The 8,851-nt window shown below is 37.3% G+C and overlaps 1 pseudogene; it reads left to right on the top strand.

The window, feature by feature from the left end:
- The first annotated feature begins 7,765 nt into the window (after positions 1-7,765).
- On the top strand, positions 7,766-7,865 carry LOC138805054 (U6 spliceosomal RNA; annotated as a pseudogene).
- Positions 7,866-8,851: the final 986 nt, after the last annotated feature.

The raw sequence follows: 8,851 nt of genomic DNA, 5'->3' as shown, positions 1-8,851 counted from the left end.
AGAATGGACTGGCAGAGGTAGAAGGGTGTTCAAATCTGACAGATGGAGAGTCAAAAACCCACTCCCTAATACCAGAGAGCAGGGTTTCTCTACTCTATTCCTCCCTTCTCCCCCACTAAACTGGCTCTCTATTTTTAACCTAACGGTAGCCTGAGGCTCCCTTCACATGAGGGAGGAAGGTTCATTAGTCATTGTTTGAAGAGGCCGAGTAAAGCCTGGCCCTGGTGTAACTTTAACAAATTTTACAGGTTTTCCCCAATGCTGGTTGTGCCCGGAATAAATGAAGTGGTTTTGCAGTTCACTTCCCTGTTGAGTGTGTACGTTCTGCCTCCTAATCCTGTAGGCCTGGTCTCTGCACCTAGACTGGTTTTTGAAACTGTTTTCTGTCCTTCTATTACAGAGTTACACTGGAGTTCTTCCTGCTAACACAGCTAGGGCTTGGATCCTGAGAACTTCATCTGAATCCAGGATAGGTCAATAATGGTTCTTTCCTTCTTCTATAGCTCAAGTACTATAAGAACATTTAATGTGCAAGTAATTTCTCATCACCAAGGGAGACACACGAAGCTCTTGAATATCTGACCTTTCAGAAATTGAAGTCATTTTGTCATAGATTTCCTGCCCTGGCTGGCTTCACCCTGTGATCCTGAGACCTCAGCCTCCTGAGCTAGGGTGATGGGCATGACCTACTTGTGCTCTGCTAGGTTCAGAACTGTAATGACATTGACAATACAAGTCAACTGCTTATCACAAAGGGCTTGTGTAGCATATTAAGCCTTTTAACCTTGGACCTTTAAGAACCCTGTAGGACACAATATATTACAATGCTATAGTCTGAGAGGATGGGCATATGTATGTGCTACACTTGAACCTTGAGCTCTGAGTCCAATTCTGGTGGGCATCAGTGTTCATGTTCCAAAGAATGTTCTTGTAATTAGCAAATAGGAAAAGTATTTTAATTAACCCTCACTCTTTTTCCAGTTGTGTGTCTCGAACTCTAGCCTGGGCACTGACCACCCTGAGCCCTTCAGCTCAAGGTGAACACTCTAGCACTTAATCCAAAATGCCAGATGGGTTCTTTTGGTGGTTCACTGTAGATAAGAATCTAACAGGCTTTCCTTTGGATTGTGGTCTTCAGCTCTCAGCCTCCCGAGAAGCTACGGTTCCACTTATGAGCCACTGGCATCTGGCCTATGGTTTTAGACAGTCCTGGGCTTGATTTTAGGGCCTGGGTACTCTCTCTGAGCTTCTTTTTCTCAAGGCTAGCCACTTGAGCTACTCCATAGCTTCTGGCTTTTTCTGAGTATGTGGTACTGAGGATTCAAACACTGGCATTCATGCATGCTGAGCAAGCACTTTACCACTAATCCACATTTCTAGCCCCACCCTCACAATTTTATACCTCACTTGCCTATCCTCAAGAAAAGGCTTCTGAGTATAAATCATCTAAAGAAAACCTGATAGAAAGTTTCCAAAGATAAATAAGACAAAGCTCATACTTGTGAGAGACTCTAATCATGTAAAGACTGTGACAAATGCTTCCATTTACTTATGTATTATGTTTCAACACTTAATAAAATATTAATGAAAATGAGTCAATGTCCTCAATTATTGGGTATAATTTTATAAAAATGTGCAAAATGTAATAAATATTATGTGTATAAAAATACTAAATACAGTAATCAATAAATAAATGAATCAAAGGAAAATAAAATACAAAATCATTCTTTTTCTGTGGGGGTCCGGTTGTGTGGCTTGAACTCTGGGCCTGGGTGCTGTTCCTCAGATCTTCAGCTCAAGGCTAGCACTCTACCACTTGAGCCACAGCTCTACTTCCGGATTTTTTCTTTTTGCTTATGTGGTGCTGAGGAATCGAACCCAGGGACTCAGGCATGCAAGGCAAGTGCTCTACCACTGATCCACGTGAATCATAATATGAAATTAACATACATATGTAAGTATATATATATATATCATATATTACACATGTATAGAGATATTTTTTCCATTTCAGGGCTTTCATTCAGGCCCTGGGTACTCTAGCCTGAATTTCTTTCCTCATGGACAGTGAGCTTCGCCTTCACCCATGATGCAAAATAGTTACCTGGACGTTGAGCTCAAATCCTAGCAATGGCAGAAATACTGGCTCCAGTTCCAAGACACTGACATAATTTTTTAATGGAAGCAGTTATGTTTATTCAGTTCCATACTGAACATTTTAAAAAGTGTAGAATTTTGTACAGCTATTCACTCAGAGATCCTTCCCTTACCTCCAAAATGCTTCTCTGAGAACTACATTGTTTGTCTTTGTTCGTTTTTTATTGTAAAAATATTTTACAGGAGCAAGGTAATGAGTAAATTTCATATTGAGCATTGTTACCTCCTCCTTTGTTTTCCCCCTACTATACCTTCCCTCCCATTGCCACAACTACCTCCCCCTGCTTAGGTCAGTGACTTAGGTTTCACTTTTGGTTGGCACAAGGTTTGAACTCAAGTAGTAGCAAATCTTCCCTCACATTGCTACAGATTTACCAAGACCCTGAGTTCAAATCCCAGGCTAGGAAAGAAAACTAGGAGAAAATCCAAACTATGTAGCTTTATTTTTTTTTAATTTAGTTAAATAATTATATTTTCTTTATTCTTTTTCTTTTTTTTCTTTTGGCCAACCATGGGGCTTGAACTCAGGTCATGGAAACTCTGTCTCAGCTTAGATCTCTCTCGGCTTGGGTGTAGCCTCCAGAACCATAGCTGATCCTAAGATCCTAGGCCCAGGGGACTTTCTAGAAAAAAAACTGGAAAGCAGAAAAAGTGGCAACTTTCAGGGGTCTAGGGTTTTATTATTTTTTTCTTTGCACAGTGACCATCCTGGGTTTGAATGACATGGCTGCAAAGTAGATATGACCTGCCATTGCTGATGGCTTGTGGGCTATCAGTGAAGCCATAAGACAACCTGTGGACATAGGCCCTGGGTTCAAATCCCAGTCCTGACACCAATGGCAGGAGATCACAAGAGACTCATTCCTATGCATGGGAATATCCATTGAAAGAGTAGTTCATGCATCCGTCTAGTCTAAAATTGGATGCAATAGTCCAAGAATGCTGATTGATCTTAATGTATAGTTTATTAAGCATTAAAAGAATAATATTCCTTCAATGGTGGTATAATAAATACCTAAGAGTTGGTAGGAACGTAGTAGGTGTCATTCAATCATAGATAGACGGCTCTGGCACTCTTTAACAATATATATTTCTTTGTATATCACCATCTGCCTATCCATGTATTGCTGTTTTGGCCAAAACTGGGGGTAAATCTCAGAGCATGGGAATCACTTGACAGCTTCATTGGCTAGAGGCTCCCATGCTCAAACTCACCCATTCATGAATTGGTCCTGCTAGGCCCTGAGATCCGATCCTAGCACTGCCAGGCATGATGGAGATCACATACATCTAAAATCTAGATTATATGTGATAGGATGTAAACAATGTAATAAATGGTATAAGTGTCATCAGAGTCAATAAAATAATATGGACTGAACATCTGAATGGAAGTATAAATCTTATTGTTAAGATGTATATAAGGAGTAACTTTTCCAGGACTGAGGCTTGAATTCAGTCCCCCTAGGAGGAGGGAATGGCGGGAGATCCTGAGATACTTGTTTCTGGACCTAGGAAGAGTCATGGCATGCGATCGATCTCATCCTTGAATGAGTAGTTTGTGCATGATGCGAGTAGGAAATGATACGCAAGACTCATGGGGTATAGATTATTTGTAAAGAAGAGTTAATGAAGCATGACAATAATCATCACAGACATGAAATGAATGCATCAGAAAATATCAAAATATAGGTACACACAGATTGGATTCCATCACAAGTCACCATCAGTCCTACTCTATACAAATATATACTTATTTGCATTCTACCTTCTACTTATGAATGGATGACTATTGTGCTCCCACTCTCCCCCCAGGGGGCACAAATTCAGGTACTGGGAATGCCTAGCTCCTTTGTCGCTCACAGGCTGTTGTGCTCATATGGACTCATTCACCAATTGGGCCTGCTAGGCCCCGAGTTCAGATCCCAGCCCTGCCAAAAGATTCATCTTGATGTAAGACGCCAATGTTTGCATATGTTTTCCTTTCCTCTGCAAGTCTTGGGTCTCAGCTAGGATGGAGAATGCATGGGCCACCCTGTGGTCATGGGAATAAGTTGTTATCCATGTCAGCCCAGTTATACCTGTCATCATATACATGAGAAAATACACAAAAATCCATGAATAGTATACAAAATAAACACAATAAGTACACTCAATGCACGATGCAGTCTCCACACGGATGTGAACATACATCCCATGTTTAAATGATGCATTGAGCACTATTTTGGCCTCCCTGTGGCTCGATCTCAGTTCCTAGGAAGAGTCCATCTCCTTAGTGGCTCAACGTCTGGTGTGATCACGTGGACTGATTGGGCAGTTGGGCTTCCTAGGCCCTGAGTTCAAAGCCCAGCAATGCCAAAAATTCACCCTGATGTGAGAAGCCAGTCATTGCACCTGTTTTCCTGTGCTGTGCAAATTCTGAGTCTCAGCCAGCATGGAGAATATATAGGCAACTGATGTCAGCTTATATTTCCATAATTCATTCATCTGCAATAACAATGTGCAAGACTGGAAATGTGAAGCACTTAGACATGATTTTATTCTCGTTCATTTGGAAGATTAATCTTTAGTCAAAAGGAACGTTTAAAAATGGCCTAGAATTTATTCCTACCAGTTTTTATAAATGGCTTTGTGCAATGGTATGTGATTATTTTATTTTACATTATCCTATGTAAATATTCTACTAACTATAAGTTTTGGAAAAAGAAGAAAACTAAAATTTACTACTTAGAGGAATATGATAGAAATAGAAGACAGATTTTATGTTTGTTACATCTCTCATCAGTACCCATATTCAAGACTTAAAGTCATATTTCTTACTATGTTAGACAGATACGGAAAATATATGATAAGGCAACACATGATAAGGCAACTATTAGTGACTTTAAAATGTATCTCCTTATGTGATGAAATTTACTTTATTAGCTAATATTTGGGTTTGAATTATGGGAGGCTGATCCATTAAACACATTTCTGGAAGGCCTCTACTGAACAACACAAATTGTGGGGGGTAGTATTTCTGCACTTTAATGAATGGTTGAACTTGTTTGGTATTAGTGCTGGGTACGTAAATCAACTCTAATGTAACTTGCTCCCTACACTTGAAAACCTTGTAATGTCACTATCATCTACTTGTCAAGTGTTATTTTGGTGAATATGATTTTTAAAAGTTTATTTGAAAAGGAATATACTTTCAGGAGATTAAATGTAGGTTACATTGGTTTGAGAATGACATTTTTATACTACAGAACCAAGATTTACTGAAGTACCAGTGTTTTGAAGCACTAAGGGTATTCTCAATTAATGTTTTTCTAAATTATATTTGACCTCTAAATCAAGTTTTCCTAGTCTTGGTAGACCAATTATGATCTATCATTCCAGAAACTATTTTTTTGGCTGCACTGAAATCTTTCATTCATCATTAGGAGAAAGGTATTAAAAATAACGTTGTTCATTTGTGATTTTGTTCACTCATATGGGCTGGTCATCTGTAAATTGAAAGTTTGAATTACAGTACTTTCTCTCAGATTTTGTGATCTCATCTTTCATTTTAATTTGCCTTGCATTTCACAATTGATCACTGCTAATTCTTGTAAGCAATTGGGGCCCTGAAATATTATAGGAAATGAGAAATTGAGATGAGTCTTTAATTATTTTCTGTTGGCATGTTGCATGGGCCTATGTGAGAAGTCATGCCCTTGTTATCTGATGATGCAGATAACTGGGACCTGTTATCCTAGGACCCGTGGGTCCTGCAGAATAATAATAGCTTTTAGACATCATATCAGCAAAATTTGGGTATAATCAGTAAGAATGCTTTAGAAATATGGAGAAAAACACTTTGGGACCAGCAAGTTAAAACAATAAACAGAGCATCAGAATAAAATCCCTTATAGATTAGCAGAAAACAATACTGTTATTATACCATGTGTATTCAGAAGACCACAAACACTTAGAAGGTATCAGAAGCTTATACTGAAGATATTGCATTGATACTTTTTATAGTCTAATATATATTCTAAACCTAATTATTTATATTCCAATCTATTTATGGGAATAAATGTCAATATATTTGTCAAATTATCAATTCTAGTAAGATTCACTGTATAAAATTTAAAATTAGCACATATAAATATAAAATATATAAGTACATATAATATAAAAATTGTTTTGCATTGTTGTGTTGTGTTTAGGGAATCAAAGGCAACTCTGTTTTAAAGTATTATTCCATTATCTCTACCTCAGTTTTTGGTAGAGTTAGACTTAAAGCTCTACCATTTGTAGATATGCAGCCTAGAGGCAAGAGGAAACACTGTGATTAAAACATTACAAATTTAAGGCCTAATATCGAGGAGAAACATATGGACTTCTCCAGGAGCTATTGCAATATTTGGTGATAGAATGTCAGTAGTGTAAGTTCCTGCTTGGTTGGATGATAGACAGGTCAGGACAGTAGGTAATCATGCATATGAACAATTTTTTTCACTTTCTTGGCTTTAGCTACTTTTGAAATGATACGTATAATAAACAATTATGTTTTGATAAAATACCTTCTATTCTGAACAATTCTGTCTGAACTGTTCATCTCTCTATGATCCCTTGTAACTAAGATTATGTTTGTTCCAGTAAGACAATCCATGCTGTCAGCGTAAGATATTCTGGTTGGTCTGTTCCTACATGGAAGAAAGGTAAAGGTTCAGTGTCAACGTCTAGTGCGTTGGGGTCCCTAGGTAAGCGTCACAAAATCACCAGGACACAGGGGATGCAGAGTGCAAACAGCAATTGCCACTGCATGCTGAGCTTTATTGTTAGTGGGTATTTAAAGACTAGCAAGCATCATCTTTGCCAAGATTTGGTCAGAAAACATTCACACAAAAAATTTCCACAGATACATTTTTACTTAACCTATGAGAGAAAGTCTAGGTATATTATTATCTAAACTATTTTAGATCAAGCTCAAACCACTTCTCCAATCTCAGGAAAATGCTTGACCAGCTGTTAATCTATGCTTAAGCAAGCAGAAGAGCCACTTCCTCAGCTCCCAGGAGTCTGTGACATGTTTTGAGATAGGGAGAGGGAACATTTTCCCTCTGTAGCCTGGCATTCCAAGAGCTTTCCTAATCCCAAACACAGTCCTCAGATAATCCCGAGGCTGGAACCTGCATCATTCTGCCCCCTCAACATAGACCCTGAGTCTTCACAGTTCAGGTAGACATTTGTTCCAGCAAGACCTCATTTGGGAAATTTTAAGCTGCAGAAAGTTAGAAGTAGCTCTTAAGCAAGGCTTACTTTGAATCCATTAGCTCCACAAAGCTAACTCAGTTGATAAATAAGTACTTGAAAAGCCACCACCTTTGGACTTAGCTGTAAAGGCTTCAAAGTATGATCAAATTTAAAATGAAAATGACGAAATAGTCATTGACAAAACAATTGTAAATGTGAGCAATCGACCAAACTATATAAGTTTTTTCCACTGTACACAGAAATTTAGAGAAATAAGATCAATAGCATTTTCAGGAACAATAAGGGTTCCTTGTTACAAATAGGCAACCATGGATATATGCCTGTATAAAGATTGTATCATTAAGTACTTAAATTTAGAGGATACTACATGCTTCAGAAGCAGGTCTACCCAAATTACAACAATACAGAGATTAACATAGCACTTGCACAAGGATGATATGAAAATTTGTGAAGTATTCCATATTTTTCATTCTTCTGATGCAAGAAATGAAAAAGAGTTATTAAAAAGTTGATTACAAAAATACAAGTGTAACAATACATGTAATTCATAGAATTAAAGGTTAGTTTGACATCAGTATATTAAATTTTCACCTTAGAAAGGCCTTTATATAGCATAACCTTTACAAAACTTGAAATTAGATAATATTGCCATTTTATCCCAAAGAAATAAAATAATAAAAGAAACTACGAAAAAAAAGGAGTCTTAAAATACTTCTATATGGAATGCAATCTGAAAGTTCACATTTACTAATGAATCTATACATTATATAACAATGTAGAATTCAAAGTATTATATCTAGGAGAGAATGAAATAGATTATGGACATTACACAAACATAGATATACTTTGTTCAGAAAAGCACCCGGAACATCTTTAGTTTCTATACTATTCATTTCAACAGATAAGTTAAAATTATTTCTGATTTAAAGAATCACAAACTCTGCAGAAATCATTACAGATGTATACAAACAACTCTTGAATACATTTTGATATCAAAGTCATGCAATTCACTTGGAAGAATACCATGAAATACATAAATTTTTATAGTAAGATATTACTGTTGCTTTGTATTGTGAAAAAATTTGTAGGGACACAAAAGATGGACTGGCATTTTTGAAATTTAAGAAACTTAACCAAACCATTATGACTTAGGAGACCAATTTGTACAGCCTTCGACAATTTCAAAGAGGTAGTGATACATACTTACCCTTTTGGCAATATCAAATGCAGTTTCTTCAAAGTTGTTCTTCAGACCTGGTTTGATATAATGGTTCAACAGAAGGAGATACAGAGTATCTTTGCTATTTCTATTCCCAGCAGCAAGATGCAAGGAGGTCAAAAGGCCTTTAGTTTGGGTATTGGTATCTGCATCATGATGAAGTAATAAAGAAGCCATTTTGGTATTATTCCACATATAAGTACTGTGCAGGGGTGTCCAGCCATTCAGAGTTAT

The sequence above is a fragment of the Dipodomys merriami genome, unplaced genomic scaffold (genome assembly GCF_024711535.1).
Source record: "Dipodomys merriami isolate MVZ:Mamm:240054 unplaced genomic scaffold, mDipMer1.0.p SCAF_383, whole genome shotgun sequence".
Classification (NCBI taxonomy): Eukaryota; Metazoa; Chordata; class Mammalia; order Rodentia; family Heteromyidae; genus Dipodomys; species Dipodomys merriami.
This window is presented reverse-complemented; position numbering and strand designations above follow the sequence as displayed.